Genomic DNA, 16499 nt, shown 5'->3' on the forward strand with positions numbered 1-16499 from the left:
GCCTGCCTTTGGTCTGATCCAGCAGGGCTTTTCTTATGTTCTTAACAGTCAGTATTCAGTTTGTAATATGTTTTTTACTTGTACTCTTCAATTACATAATCACAGTTGATTGTACCCTTAACTCTTAACGTGATCCTCTCTGCTGTGCCCCAGCAATTCATAGGACAGAAGCCAAGACAAACCCAAGATGTGTACAAGGCCTCCCAGATGTTCAACTGACACATCCTGATTCATTCCACTGATGTGTTTCTGCACGTCAATTCTGTTTTAGCTGCTGAGCTAGTATCCTGTTTTATTTTTTTTAAGGCTTTATTCTGGATCAGGTCCAACAAAGACGCTCAAATAAATGGTCCAGGTACTGCTCCAGTTCTTGGAAAGGGTGGTGGTTGTTTTAATTCAGGTTCAGCTTGACTCTGTATTTATGTCTCCAAGCCAGACAATGGGAGAAGATCCATGTCCCATTCTGTAAAACTGTCTACGGTGGTGGTGGTTGATTTCTTCTAAAAAGAAATAATTTCACCGTGAAAATTAAAGTCGTCTTGGATCTCTTCGGCATTTCACCACTAAAGCCTTTTCAAGCTCCCTTCCTTTATTAAAGGCCACTCTGGACCCTAGTTTAATACTACATGAAAGAAAAGATTTTATTAAGTCCCAGTAATGAAATAACCATATGTTGTATTTCTCACACCACAGTAGATGTTTCTGCTTTGGGGCAGTATTGCTTCCAGACTGAAGCTCACTGCCATTCACATCTCCGCTTAATAAATTCACAAAAGTATACAGTCAACATGCCTTTCCTAATGAGCCTCCCTTGACACCCCCACCTAGGCCCAGATTTCAGGATGCATGCTACTGCTGAGCCATACTTGTATGGAGGTCTCAACAAAATACTCAGCCAAGAGAACATAAGAAAATCAGAAGGGCCCTGCTGGATCAGACCAAGGGTCCATCACATCCAGCATTCTGTTCACACAGAGGCCAGCCAGCTGCCCACGGGAAACCCACAAGCAGGACATAGGTATCTTACTTTAAGTAGAGCATGCTCTTAAAATCCTGGCAATTTGCGAGCAGGACGGGAAGCTACATTGTGGTAAGACTTCCTACTCATTCTGCTGAGCGGGGCCTTGGCCCTCTCCCCCAAGGTCCTGCCCTCATCGCACTACTGAAGACACAGCCTTATAGAGGTGTGCATTGTTTTTAAATTGAGCTCCATTCATTTAAGAAGATAGGAAGAGCCCTGCTAGATCAGACATTCTGTTCACACAGTAGCCAACCAGCTGTTGACCAGGAACCCACAAGCAGGACACGAGTGCAACAGCACCCTCCTGCCCATGTTCCCCAGCAACTGGTGTACATAGGCATCCTGCCTCTGGTACTGGAGGTAGCACAGAGGGTTCCTTAAAGAGGAAAAAAGGTGGGATATAAATATAATAAATAAATAAATAAATAAATAAATACTAGTAACCATTGATAGCCTTCTCCTCCAGGAATTTGTCTAACCCTCTTTTAATGCCATCCAAACTGGTGGCCATCACAACGTCTTGTGGTAGCGAAATCCATAGTTTGACTCTGTGCTGTGTGAAGAAGTCCGTCCTTTTCTCTGTCCTTAATCTCCCACTGTTCAGCTTCATGGGACGACCCCACTGGGTCGGGTTCTAGTACTATGAGAGAGGGAGAAAAATGTCTCCCTGTCCACTTTCTCCATGCCATGCACAATTTTGTACACCTCTGTCATGTCTCCCCTGACTTGCCTTACAGAAAGGGGCCATCTGCCAGGGCCATGGGTAGATTACAGCCACAGGTCCTCTGGAGGAGCTGGACTGAACCCTGTCCTCTAAGTCACTTCATCTCTTCTGGGGATCGGAGGCAGCTTTCCTGCCTTTTGCCTGGTTCCACTCCTCTCTGCTCTCATAGGAACCTCGGAAGATGCCTTATACCGAGCCAGAGCAACGGTCCATATAAATCAATATAGTCCATTAAACTGATTGGCAGCAGCCCTGCAGGATTTCAGGCAGGGGTCTTTCCCAGTCCTACCTGGAAATGAACCTTCTGTATGCAAAGCAGGGGCTCTACCACTGAGCTACGGTCCTTCTCCATTGGTCATTGCCCTTTCGTATCCCTACATATACTTCCTGTTCTTGTCAGTTGACTTTGTCCATGCTTTAGTAGACCTTCTGCACGCTGCTCACCAGCTTTCCTCTTTGTTTTGGTCTTGACTGTTCCATTTCTCCACTTAGCCATGAAGGTCACTAGATGGCATTGTTCTGTCTCTCAGCTTTATGCATCCCGGTCCCGGATCCCGCAGTGGTGCTGAGAGGATAAAATGGGGCAATCTCATGTCTGCCTCCTGGCCTTAGGAATTAGGATTTGTTTCAGTTGGGCGTGATGAGGACTACATATGAGGATAACCGAATGCTATTCATGTTCATCCCATTTATGTCCCTCTGTTTCCCCTGCCCGCTCCCACTGTCCAAACATAGACTGTAAACTTCTCAAGGCAGGGACCTGTCTATTTTGCTGATATAGCTCTGTAACGTGCCACGTAGACTGTTGGTGTTATCACTGTGGTTGTTGCCCTGAGCTTCTAGGATGCTAAGGATTAAGTAACTCCCATTAATACCAAACCCAGGTGAGTGGGCACAGAATTGGAGCCAAAACAAAGAAACAAGAGGGTGTATGAGCAGGCATGGGGGAACCCCAAAGCTTGCAGAAGTGCAAAGAAAAAATTAAAAAACCCAAAGGGGCACCCCCCACACACACACACATCTCAGTAGGTTATGAACAGACTCAGTAGCCATGGAATGTTGGCTACTGATAAGCCATGGAGACTCATCAGTTGGAAAAGAAAATGGAAACCGGGGGGGGGGGATGGGGGATGGAATGGTCTGCTAGAGAAGAGCATGGCTGCCTGGCTGCCTGGAACCCTGAATAGGAGCATTCCTATTAGGAGGTGAGAATATGTTGCAACGTCTTTTTGCAAGTCTCAGTTGCAACTTGATCCCTATAGCTGTTATGGCTCTGGGTAGCCGAACTCTGCATGTCTAGACTCCTTTTCAAATGTACCCATTTCTACAAGGTGACGTTATCTGGTATCACCATGTTAGCTCTTCTTTCCCTGAAGATCCATTGGACTCCCTAGGACACATTCTCAGTCCCCTCCTCTTGCATCAAACCCAGTGAGATCCATCTCCTTTGGCAGTCGGACCTTAGCTAGGAATGGGAACACAGTGTCACTCACCCCTACCTAATAAATGTTTCTTATCCCCTCATCCCCCTGTGAAGTAGAAGCCATTTTAAGATGTTGATTTATTTAGTTCTCTGCAAGTTTCCCAGGGTCAATGAGCACCTGATGATTTTATTTCGGTTGGCTCCATCCAGCCTGGCAATCTGCTTTTCCACTTATTCCATGAGCATCTTTTCACTTAAGGAGAGACTGAAATAGCCTGTGTTTATTTTATATCTCTTCCCCCACTTTACCCTCACCCCATTGAAGAGTTTAATCATTTAGCAGCCAATTTGAAAAGCACTTCTAATGGAGTCATTTGGGTTTGGGGGGAGAGAGGGTGGGGTCAGCCACCATTTCTCATATAACCCCCCCACCCCCCCAAATATGGTTTTGTCTTGGAATCTCAATTTCATTCTCTGCAGAGTTGGTTTTGCTATTAAGATCTTTATTCCACTATAGATGACTTTAACATTCCTTCATCTCTACCCTGTTTGCTTGCTATTGGTATGTAGACTTCTTTGTGCCATACGCGATCCTGGTTCCTAATTATTTCCAAGAAAGCATTATATCGCCTGTCACCCACCCCCCTCCACCTGAACAACCAATAAATGGCATCAGGTGACTTCATGGCTGCCAAAAGATGGCTCATCTACAAAACAAAACAAAACAAAACAAAACAAAACAAAACATAGACCGTGAAAAATGAGGCAAGGGGAAAGAAGAATTTTTTCTAGGAATTATTAGTTGCCAGCGTCTTGTTTGGACTTGTGACTGATTCTCATGGCCAAAGTAGGTCTGACTGAAAAAAGAGAGGGAAGGAGAGAGAAAGGGGGAGGCGGGGGAGGCAAAGCTTCCAAAGAGTGCTAAGGTATGTAGGAAACTTTTAATTGGAGATGTTTCAAATGCCCAACACAAGTAAAATACAGTGTTTATTTGTTGCATCTAAAGAAGCAGCTATGCACAGTGGAGCCTGGTGGCTCCGACGTCAGAGTGGTGAATCTGCTCCAGGTTTCAGTCAGAACCAGTCAGGACTCTGAAGGAGCTCTCCAAGGTGCGAAGCCACCAGCCTCCACTGTCCTCATGGAAACACAACAACTTCCCCATACATAGAAGGCTAGTGACTGAAGTTGGCCGGCCCTGCTTGAGGAGAGTGGGTTTGAAATGCTGGTACAGCAGGTGCTGCTCCAGCTGAAGAGGCTGAAGACATTCCAGGTGACCACCATCTCTCCATCTGCACTCTGCTCAGATTTGGCTCTTGGTAAGCAAGCCAACCAACGAGCCAGTCATTTGGCAGGATTTGGCTTCCTCGGGTCTCTGGTGCATGTTGCTTGTGCTCATTGCATCTGCCCGTTGGAACCACCAGCCTCCACTGCCTGTGTATGGGATGGTAATTCATGAGCTGCCTAAATGTTTGCAGGACCTATTTGTCCTTTACTAGAAGCCTGAAATCCAGCAACCGCAGCCTGGTGCAAAAGACATAGGCTGAATCTACACATAGCAGTTATACCGTTATCATACCATTATCAAAACTATTGGTACACATGACACCAGTGGGCACCAATAGTTTTGATAACAGTATGATAACGGTATAACTGCTGTATGTAGATTCAGCCTATTAGTACTGAAAGAATGGCAAGCCCAGGAATTTCTTGTGAGTTCCAGGTCTGACTGCAGCTCACGGTCCTTGCACACAAAAATCCACTCCTGGCGACTCCAAGCCTTCCTAATTTCTGCACGAGAAATCTTAGGGTGTGGCGAGAGGGAAGTCATTTTGTCACAACAATTGTTAAAAAATTGGGAGCCCGAAATACTTGCCAATTTACTGCGAAACACCCAGAGGGCCAGAGATCTACCAGTCCAGTAGATCCAGAGATCTACCTTCTCCCCTCCACCCCTGAGGAAGAGAGCTCATCCTCAGTTAGGGGACAAGGCAACTAAGGATCTTGGAGGAGTTAGCCTCTCTCATTTCCTCTAAGGGTCACTGTTTGCCCGCTTGGGTTTGTCATAATCCAAAACATTTGCTTGGATATCAGCTGTTGGATCCAGTAGATAGAGCTGCACTGAAACTACTCTTTTTTTTTAATGAGCATTTGCAGCATCCCCACTTTCTAGGAGTTTTCAGCACTCCTTGACAAAAAGTCGGCCTGTTGGTTTAAATTGCCCTCACTTGCTTTGCACTCAAGTGCCCTCTATAGCCACTCCAACTGCGCTAAACCCTCTGTGGTGTACCTCAATGTGACTGATGGTGGTTTTATTTCCTGACATTTGGTGACATCGTGTCAGGCAAAGTTTATGGCATCATCCTGTTCACTGAGAGATTAGTTGGAATCACCCATGTGACTAAGGGAGAGAAGAGGAAGGAGGAGGAATCCCACCCATCCACCCCAATGGCCTCAAAGAAGGAACAGCCAGGAAAAAGGGAGGGGGGTGGTACCAAACAGGACTGGAAAAAAGGAATATTTTCACAACCTATGGTTTTCAGGAACAATTTCTACCCTGCCACAATCACTAGTTTTAACTCACAACATTATATATCTTTATAGATATAGGGCTGGATCCAGATTTATTCATAGTTTGAATGGATCCATTAATATCAACAGGACTTAAGTTAGTTATGACTGGCTTAGACCCTAAGTCTGGATCCAACCCATAGATGTATAGGTTGGATTCCTGCACTGAGCGGGGGTTGGACTCGATGGCCTTGTAGGCCCCTTCCAACCGTACTATTCTATGATTCTATGAGGTGTAGAGGAGAGCTGGGCAGCCTCCTCCAATTCAATTTTGGAGAAGCTCTCAGGGGCCATATTCCAGTGTGTGGGCCAATGTTTTTTTTTAAAAAAAACCCTGCATATTTTAGCTTAAGGCCCTTCCTGCAGGTAACTAGGCCTTAGGAGAGACACTGCAACGTTTTAGAATGGGGAAAAACTGCACAAAAGCTGATAAAACACCAACCGATAGGTGATTAGGGATGAGGGTGGGGCAAGTGGAAAGGGGTGTGGCCTTCTGGGGAATACCAGAGGGCCAGTTTTACCTTCAGGAGGGCTGGATTTGGCCCCTGGGTGTGAGATTTCCCATGCCTGGTATAGATATAGCATTATTTATACAATGTACATATGTGTCTGTGTGTTTAAATAAAGCTGGCTGGGAACCCACAAGGATGCCTCTGGAAAGTGGGTATCCCATTTTCATGCAGGATTTCTAAAAAAAACAACAGTTTGCAGACATAGTAATCTCACAGGGATTAAAAATGAAATGCACCACCAACCAGTCTATGAAACTAGAGGATTTCAAGAATTTAGTTTCTCTCAGGAGCGTACATGGAGGGTTAAACATTGGGAGCAGAGCTCTGTGCCCTTTACCGAATAATCTTGATTTTAAAACACATACACGACAATCCAAGCTCCATTTTACTTACACTGATCTATATGATACTGCATGATTTTTATAGCGTCAATCCCCCTAACTCCTTTGGAGATCATTGTGGAAAAGCATCCACTTCTGCTTTGATGGATTTGAAAAGACATTTTTCCTCCTGTAACAATTTACCAACTCGTGCTCTGGGCATTTGAAAAACACTGTGAAAACATAAGCTAATAATCCTCCAGACAACTCAGCGAGGTAGCTAAATATTTTTCTCTTATTACTGAGTGGTGGTGATGGTTATGAAGGAAGTCAGCAAAGGAAACCTAAGACGAAAAAAAAAAAAAAAAGTACATGGCTTGGCCAAGGCCACACAAGAAGTCAATGGCGGAGGTCTTATTAATGCTCTAGAGCTCCTGGCTTTGAGTCCGGCAGTCTGTATTCGATCAGGCTATCTCTTAGCAAGGTAGACTGAGTAAAGTCCAGTTCAAGTCAAGCCATAGAGAAACCGAGTTGTAGACATCTCTGCCAGTGCAGAATTGGGGCATGATAATGGGAGATCTTCATAAATGCCCTCTCCACACATATACTCAACATCTGGATGGGGAAAACAAGGTCATGCTTCCTGGCCTGATGTGCCTCCCAGACTAACCCCCCTAACTTCTGAACATTGAGAGTACTGTCAGGAGGGGGATACTCACATGGCCCCTAGTAGTGTGGAGAAGTTATGTGCATGCAGCTGTACTTGCATAGGCTTCCCTGCTCAAGTTCCAATGTGCAGATGTTGGAGGCCGGGCCAGCAAACTTTGTCCCACTGCCCCCTCTGCATGTTTATGGCACCTGTGAACAGCTCCAATGAGAGAGATACGGCAGGCCTTTCAGAGATGAGCTGTAGGGAGCCATCAAGGAGGAGCTGGAAAGTCACACTGAAGACAATTGTTTCCTAGGCAAAGCCCTAGCTTGAGCAGGAAGTCCTTATGGTCCTTCCTGCTGAGGATAGCCAATGGCCAGCCTGAGTGGGTGGAGTTACTTCAGTACCCAGGAATAGGGATGGGGGAGAAATTCATTCTGTTCACATTTTAATGTGAAATTACCTAATGTTGCATGTTCAAAAGGATACATGAACCAAAATTCAGTTATAGTTTGACATTTGCACTTCTCCAAATTTTGCAGGGGAGTTCTCCAATCCAATCATGCATACAAACGTGTTTATTTTAGGGAAAACTGCACACAAAAATGCTTATATTAGCATAACTAACATTTAAAAATGCATTCTATTAGGGAAATGGATGGGCAAAAATGTTTATTTTAGGCAGAACAGTGTACAAACGTATTTTTGTGCATACAAAAAATGTATACAAATTTCCATGCATTAAAAAAATCTGCAAGTTTGGGATGAACTGAATTTAAGATTAGAAACATTTGCAACTGAGAAAAACCAGCATTGACAGATTCACCCAGCCCAACCCAGGGACCCTTTATTATCCAGAGAGATTCCGAAGCCCCCCTGGCTCAGGACCATGGATTTCCAGTTCTAGCCTGAGCAGCCCAGCTCTTGACAAAGAAATGCTTCCATAACTCCCATACTGTTAACAGCTCTACAAGTGAAACCTGAACCCATAATGAAAGTGCTTCGCTATTGTGGAATGGAATGGGATGCTTTATCGCTGATGGAACAGGCTGTCTATAGGTTGACCTTGTCGCTCAGATGTTGCCAAAGTCAGCATCCATGTTGCAATTTTTTCACCCATAGTGCATAACATAAGACAACATTCACTGCATCCATTGGGACCATTGCCTGTGCACTAGTCTTGTTCCATGAGATGGTCCCAATTCACACACTGAGTGCTGCTTTATGTTACAGCAAAGAGATGAAAAACTTGCCTCCCAAACACTGAAGACCCCATGTCTATCAGCTCTCATTCTCTCAGAGCTTTTCCGTGGTTCCTCTCCATGGAAAAAGTGGTTTGCAATGCAGGTTTCTGCAGGTGGTTATGAGATGTACAAGAGAGAACAAGCTGAAATTTGATCCAGACAGGATGGAGTTATTGTGGTGAAGTCGATCGAGCTGGGTGGAGGTGTGTGACTGGCTTTGGAAGGGCGACGTTCACAGCTTGGGGATTCTCCTGGACTTGGCAATATCTGTGCAGTTGATGGCTAGGAACACCTTTTACCACCTTAGGCCAGTACACCAACTACAACCCTATCTAGAGACATCACACCTCACTAGGAATGTACTTACTAGGTAAAATCTGCTCCGTCTGTGTTTCACGGATTGGTGGGTGCCTTTTGTTCCATCGTCCACCCACAGACGGATGTGAATTTTTTTTCCCACCATGCAGAAAGATACACGAATAATTATGTAAGTATTTACGTAAGTATTTACATAATTTACCTTAGTACGTAATATTTAGCATATTGCCCTCAATTCCATTCGACGTTTCCTCAGCAGAAACTTACATATTTTCCTACAAATTTATATGCATACATTTTGGGAAAGTAAAAAAAAATCATCCGAAAGTCCACAGACTCTGCTCAGTCTGAGGGGGTCACTCCGCAGCGGATTCTGGAGGTCAGATTCTTAGAAATCCAAGCTCATTTTAGTCCGTCTTGAATTTCTCCAGCATCCCTACACCTCACCACAGTTAGCCATGCTCTGATCATACCCAGACTCTAAGTGGGGCTGCCTTTGAAGATGGTTCAGCAACTGCAACTGGTGAAGCAGAATGTAGCCACCTAGATATTGGTTGGGGCCTGGTGGTGCACATAGGTGATACCCATCCTGTACCAGTTGTACTGGTTACTGGTGGGTTTCTGGGCCCAATTCAAAGTATTGCTTTGGCATCTGGTTATCTGACAAAATGCCACACCCACACAAACCTACCCAGGCAATAAGATCTGCTTCAGAGACCCAGCTTGTAGGCCAGCCTGAAAGGTTGAGACTCTGTAAGGTCAGTCAGTGGGCATGAGAGACCAGGCCTTTTCTATAGTGGCCCCAGTTTATGGAACTCCCTGCCCCCTCAGAGGTGTGCACTACTCCAAAATTACAAGTTTTTAAGCAGGTTTCTAAAATACATTTATTTCAGGATAGAGATGGATGGATGAAATTATTTCAGACTACCTTCTCGTAAATGAGGTCTCTAAATGCAGTGTTTGAAATGATCAAACTGTTCTTAAAATGTTTTACTATTATTATTTATTTCTGGGAACCTATGCTGCTGTTTTATAAATGCTAGAAGTATATGTTGTTGTTTCCAAATGCTGCTGTTTTATAACATATGCATTTTCTTTTTTTGAATTATTGTTTTATGTAAGCCATCTTGTAAGGGTCCCTATGCCCTAAATGATGCCCTATAAATAAGTATATAGATCCACCTTCCCCAATCTGGTGCCCTCCAGATGTGTTCAACTATAACTCCCAGCATCTCCCTGCCACTATGGACTGGGGAAGGCTGATCTAAAGAAATAAGTAATAAACAAAAGTCCCGCATAACTACTACTTTGGCCTTAAGTCTAGCTAATGATGATGATTGTGAAGATATCGTAGTACTAGTACTTGAGATCACTCAGTAAAGTCGATCAGCAGTTGGCTGCAGCCAGACAAAAAGAAGAATTTCTTCAATATTTCATTAACTGTATTTCATTGATGTGTGGTACTCATGTCCACTTCCTGACTGTTAGAGCAAGATGACAATGGAACCAATGACCTGGGGAGGTGGTGGGCTCTCCCACACTGGAGGCATTCAAGACGAGGCTGGACAGCCACCTGTCAGGGATGCTCTGACTTGCATTCCTGCATTGAGCAGGGGGTTGGACTCGATGGCCTTGTAGGCCCCTTCCAAGCCTACTGTTCTATGATTTCTATGTGATGATGGCCATTAGCACAGAAGTCTTCATTAATGGATTAGACCATTCTTCTGCAACCTGGCGCCCTCCAGATGTTTTGGACTACAACTCCCAGCATTCCTGACCACTGGCCATGCTGGCTGTGGCTGATGGGAGTTGAAGTCCAAAACATCTGGAGGGCGCCAGCTTCGGGAAGGCTGGGTTAGACAAATTCATGGAGGAGGAGAGGTTTGTCCTTCACAATTAGCCATGATAGCTGAGCAAGGGGGACTTTGGATCTGATTCAGCAGCAAACATCTTCCTTTCTTACTGAAATACCCAGTAGATGGTAGCATTGTTTGTGGAAGCATGGTCATAGCGATGAACTATCGCTGAATGGATGGATGAGTTCTGGTTCCTATTCAGCCTCGCATGCCTGCATGCATTCTGACCCTTTGCTTCCAGGTCTCTTAAGCATAGCAAATGTTGCTCTTTGGTTGCTAGACATGCAAACAGGTCTGAGATGAGCTCTCTGTCTTGGCTGCTGCTGTCATATGGCCACTGATGGCTCCTTCAAGCAGCGATAGTTCCCAATGCATTCCTAGGAGGATGGGGCACTTGGGAGGGTCTCTCTGAAAGGATGTTGGCTACTCAAACACAATCTATCATAGCAGGGGCCAACAGTTTTGTCCTATGGGCACATCTGGCAATTTGAGAAAACAGTCCTGGGCACCACCACAAAGTGGCTGCCACTGGAGGCATGGCTAGTCACAAAGGGCAAGTATCCTTCCACAAAGGCAAATATCCTTCCACTGAGAGCCAGTGTAGTGTAGTGGTGAGAGTGACGGACTGGGAGCCGGGAGATCCGGGTTCTAGTCCCCACTTGGCCATGGAAGCTCACTGGGTGACTTTGGGCCAGTCACAGACTCTCAGCCCAACCTACCTCACAGGGTTGTTGTTGTGAGGATACAACGGTGAGGAGGAGGAGAATGTAAGCCGCCTTGAGTTCCTTGCGAGAGGGAGAAAGGCGGGGTATAAATGCAATAAATAAATAAAAAAAGGCAGAGTACAAGGCAAAGGTGGGATCTGAGCCCCAACACACCAAGCAACTCCTTTGAACCTACAGTTTTCTGTGCCAACAGAAACCTATTACAAAGAAGGCAAACTCTTTTGCTCCCCCCCCCCCACCAGCACTCCAATCTGCCTAACAACACATCCCCCCAGCTGTTCTTTTCTCACTCTGGCTCACCACCCATAAATGCGGTCTCTCTCTCTCTCTCTTTCATATGTGCGCGCACGCGCGCGCGCGCGCACACACACACACACACCCTCCATCCATTCGCATGCACACTTTGCTACAAAGTGATCCCAGCTACTGGTAAATAAATTTGTAAAATAAAAAAAACGGGAGGGGTAATGCACTTTGGTGGATGCCAGGAAAGATGTTTGGGGAGCACCCATGGGCTCCACGTTGAGTACCCCAGCCTATCAGCCCCCATTCCCTCAGAGCTTTTCCTTGGTTCCTCTCCGTGGAAAAAGTGGCTTGCAAAGTGTTCTGTGGCAGAAAGACAACCCGGCTTGCAGAGGTGTGGGCCGCTGTAATCTGAGGTGCCGCTTCTGGCTTGCCTTGGAACTTTCTGTGTCTGGCAAATGTGCATGGATAATTTTTGAAGGACTGTGCAATAGGCAAGCGAAAGAAAGCCCTGCACTTAATATGTCATCAGACATGTTCCCTGCCATTGAATCATATGCCTCAAGCAAAGGTATTGTGAATCATTAAAATAACGTTGTGTTTGAGATACTCACTGGTCTTTCCTCATTTCAGCACATGGGCTCATAAAAATTAACCTTCATGTCATTCAAGTCCTGGGACTAAAGAGAGAAGCCCTTGGGAGGGAATATTTTTATTTCATTTCAATGTGCAGGAGATCCAAGGTACCTTTCTCTCTCCACTCGCTCATTTGGCTTTCTTTGCTTACACGGGTGTTTAGAGAGACGTTTTGCTTTTCAGCAATGCAAGATGGAGGGAAATTTGCTTTTCATGCCTCGTTACATTTGTCTCCAGCTCCAGGGATACAGACAGGCTGCATTGCCAGACCATGGAATGCAACAGTTAGCCTTTAAAATAATCCTTAAAGGGTTTCTTGGGAGGAGGAGGAGGAAGAGGGAAATCCACACTGGCATATGCAGCCAGATCCTATGCTTGTTTACTTGGGAATAGGTCCCACTATGTCCTACAGGCCTTACTTCCACATAAATGCACACAGGATTGCAGCTAGACATGAGACAGGAGTTCCATGATTAGGAAGTGATGAATTGAAATAAATAAATGCATACATACAACCATGGAAGAGGGCAGATTGGGACTGAAAGAGGGGTTGTTTAGTTCTCTCCTCCATGCTATTTTCCTGATTAAAATCATACACACACACAAACACACACATTTGCTTCCCGGTGGCAAGTTACAGTTATCCATATTACACTGTATGTTTTCCTCTGCAGAGCAAACAGTAGCTTCAGGATGGGGTTTTAACCAGGAAAACGTCAGCCGGAACAGCATGAAGTCCTGTTCCCTGCCACTATGGTCCCAATCCAATTTATAGGGCCCTTGCAGTGGCAATTAACTTTTTACTTTAAGAACTGTGGGAGATCCAACTGACAAATTGCTCACATCACATCTAGTTTGGGCCTAGACAGTAGCCCTAGGCAGGCCTTTGGCCACACTTGAGTAGGACTAAACTATGTATGTATGTATGTATGTATTTATTTATTTATTTATTTTTATTACATTTCTATACTGCCCAACAGCCAAGCTCCCCTGGGCAAGTCACAACAATTAAAACCATAACATACAACGTGATGAAACATAATAGAGAACTTAAAAGTTTTTAAAAAAAAAATAGCATGTAAAAACTAACATAAAACTAACAGCAGTTACAGCCCAGGGAAAGCCTGGGTGAAACGGTGTGTTTTTAAGAAGCGTTTGAAAGACGCAGCATTTTCTGCCTCCCAGACTGCATGGGGAGGGTTTTCCAGAGGGTGGGTGCCACTACCAAGAAGGCCCATGTAGGGGTTGTGGGTGTGCATGGAAGCCCCATGCCCAATGCCCCGCACATCCTTTCTGTGGGCAGTAAAGTCCATTCTGTTCTGTCAGGCTTTTAATGATGTATATACTGTTTTGTCGCTCTTCAATTGTAACGCCACTCTCAAATTTTATTGTATGTTTGAGGGAGTTGGTCCTTCAGTTTGTTGGTTTTCTGAGAAGTTTTAACGAATATTATTTATTTATTACATTTCTATACCATCCAATAGCCGAAGCTCTCTGGGCAATTCACAACAATTAAAACCACAAAATATGATAAAATACAATATAAAAGTTTAACAGTTTAAAGCTACAGTATAAAAGAATAATAGCAACCAAACAGAACCCAGCAACAGTGCAAAGATTTAAAATACATTATCAGATTTAAAATGGAAACTGAAAAGCTAAAATGCCTGGGAGAATAAAAAGGACTTTTATCTGGTGTCAAAAAGAGGAAAACGTAGATGCCAGGCAAACCTCTCTGGGAAGTTCATTTCGTAGCTGGGGTGCCACAGCAGAAATGGCCGTCTTCTTAGTAGCCACCCACCTCACTTCCTTTGGAGGGGGCTTCCAGAGAAGGGCCGCTGAAGACAACCTTAGGGTCCAGACAGGTCTTCATATTGGAGGAGATGATCCTTCTCCTTTTTTTTTTTTATTGTACACTAGTGAATGGACCCAGCTTTGCTGGGTTGGACTAGGCCTTATTTTGATACAGTGAAGCCTTCATGCAAACATACACAGCTAGGCATAGCCCCTACTATGGTGCACCCTTATAGCCCACCAAGGGAGGGGTCTGTCTGCTCCATTCCCCTGAGGGGGAGGACTGCCCCACAACAGGGGGAGGGGGAAGGCCCATAACTCTGCCTCCCATCCTTCTAATTAGTGCTGTGCCAAACATTTTGATGCTTCCATTTTTGGCAGGGGGGTGGGATTAAAACTCTGGTGAAAGAGGCTGGGAGAGGTAAGAATTTCAGAGAATTTTCTCCTTGGGGAGGGGGACAGGGTTTCCACATACCTTTTCAAGTGTAGGAAATTCTTGAGGGGTCTTTTCTTTTCTTTTCTTTTTAAACAGCCACTGCACTTGCAAGAGCCCAAATCTCTTCTCCAGCCTCTCAGTTCTTTCTGAACTCCCAGGAGACCATGTTACCTTCCCCTCTCCAATAGGCATTCAGGGAGAACTCCCGGCTGGAGAAGAGTCCTGGGCTCCTGCAAGTGCAGGGGCGTTTTTTAATTTTAAAAAAAATAGAAAGAAGATCCCTCAAATCACCTACAGTTAAAAAAGGTATGTGGAAACCCTGTCCCTGCCCTGAGAAAATTCTCTGAAGATCTCCCCCTCCCTGCAAAAGAGGCAGAAAAAACAATGCCTCTTTTGCAGGGAGCGAAAGGGTTCCCAAAAATAGGGGGCAGGATTCGGCACAGCACTACTGCTAATCTCCCCTGGCTTCAAACAGTATGGACCACAAAACTATGTGCCAGTGAGGAACATCTGCCCCTAGTGGCTGATGTTGTTACTGCAGGCTTCAACCACATGGACACATTAGAATTAATTAAAATTAATTAATGCATTTAAAAAACAAAATAGAATAGTAGGGTTAGAAGGGGCCTACAAGGCCAAATAACCCCACAGTGCATATCCCTAGGGTCCCCTTAGTGTCTATATCAAGTTTCAGGTGTCTAGATTTCACAGTCTTGACGCCTATGGTGCTGACAGATGGACAGACATACAACCTCTTTTATGATCATAGATTAGTCGGGACAGTGGTAAGTGGAGGGTGTGATTCATGCAGTTAACAAACAAACAGTCTAGGTCCTGGAGCCCTTAGGGGTCCTTTTCTCCCTACCTATACACTCAGATCAGCATCAAAGGACCTGCTCTGCATCCCAGTCATGGTCACATGGAGTCTGGTGGCAGGGTGTGGGGGTGTGCAAGACAGACCCTTTTGGAATGCTTCCCTGAGGAGACCCACCTGTCTTCAGCATTACTGGTTTTCCACTGTGTGGTGAAAACATAGCTGTTTGGGAAAGCCTTTGAGACAAAGGCAACACAATTACCTAGTTCACACAATATGCTAAGCCATGGTGGGTTCTCACCCTTGTTTGTTTCAGAGTGGCTTGTTATGATGTCTGAACCCAGTGTGGCTTCTTCAACATAGTTTGTTAACCATGCATAAACCACCCTGAGAACCCATGGCTAGTTGTTGGGCTGTTCAAGGTGGCTTGTTTTCAGGGTGGCTTGTCATGACAGGCATGTTTAGCCTTGAGAAGGGAAGACTGAGGGGAGACAGGATAGCGCTCTTCAAGTCCTTGAAAGGCTGTCACAGAGAGGAAGGCCAGGATCTCTTCTCGATCAACCCAGAGTGCAGGACATGGAATCATGGGCTCAAGTGACAGGAAGCCAGATTCCGGCTGAACATCAGGAAAAACTCCTTGACTGTAGAGCAATATGACAATGGAACCAATTCCCCAGGGAGGCTTCCATGCTGGAGGCATTCAAGACGAGGCTGGACAGCCATCTGTCAGGGATGCTTTGACTTGGATTCCTGCATTGACCAAGGGGTTGGACTCAGTGGCCTTGTAGGCCCCTTCCAACCCTACTATTCTATGATTCTATGACATGTGAACCCAGCACGACGGCTTGTGAGTGGCTTGTCCCAAGCGGCTACAGAGCCGCCTGGCAAGAGCAGCAAAAACATGGCTGCTCCCCACCATGTCATGACTGCCGCCTCCCTCCTCCCTTATCGGTGCTGTCCGCCACTCCACTGACACAGAAATGGTACTTGGGAATGTCCATAACTTGTCCGCAACCTTTTAAAATAGATAGAGATAGAGATATATATTTCAGTGCTTAAAAGAAAGTAAATAGCAGACAGGCAAATGTGCGCACTTGTGCATGACAAAAGAATAAAATGAAATTAAATAGAACCCATCTGCGTACTTCTGAAGCACCTCTGAAGCATACTTTAGTGATAATAATAAGGTTGCGAACAGAAAAATTGCACATAAAAG

Source organism: Heloderma suspectum, chromosome 12 (genome assembly GCF_057233095.1).
Source record: "Heloderma suspectum isolate Gila_16-S chromosome 12, 16-S_ref, whole genome shotgun sequence".
In the NCBI taxonomy this organism is placed as follows: domain Eukaryota; kingdom Metazoa; phylum Chordata; class Lepidosauria; order Squamata; family Helodermatidae; genus Heloderma; species Heloderma suspectum.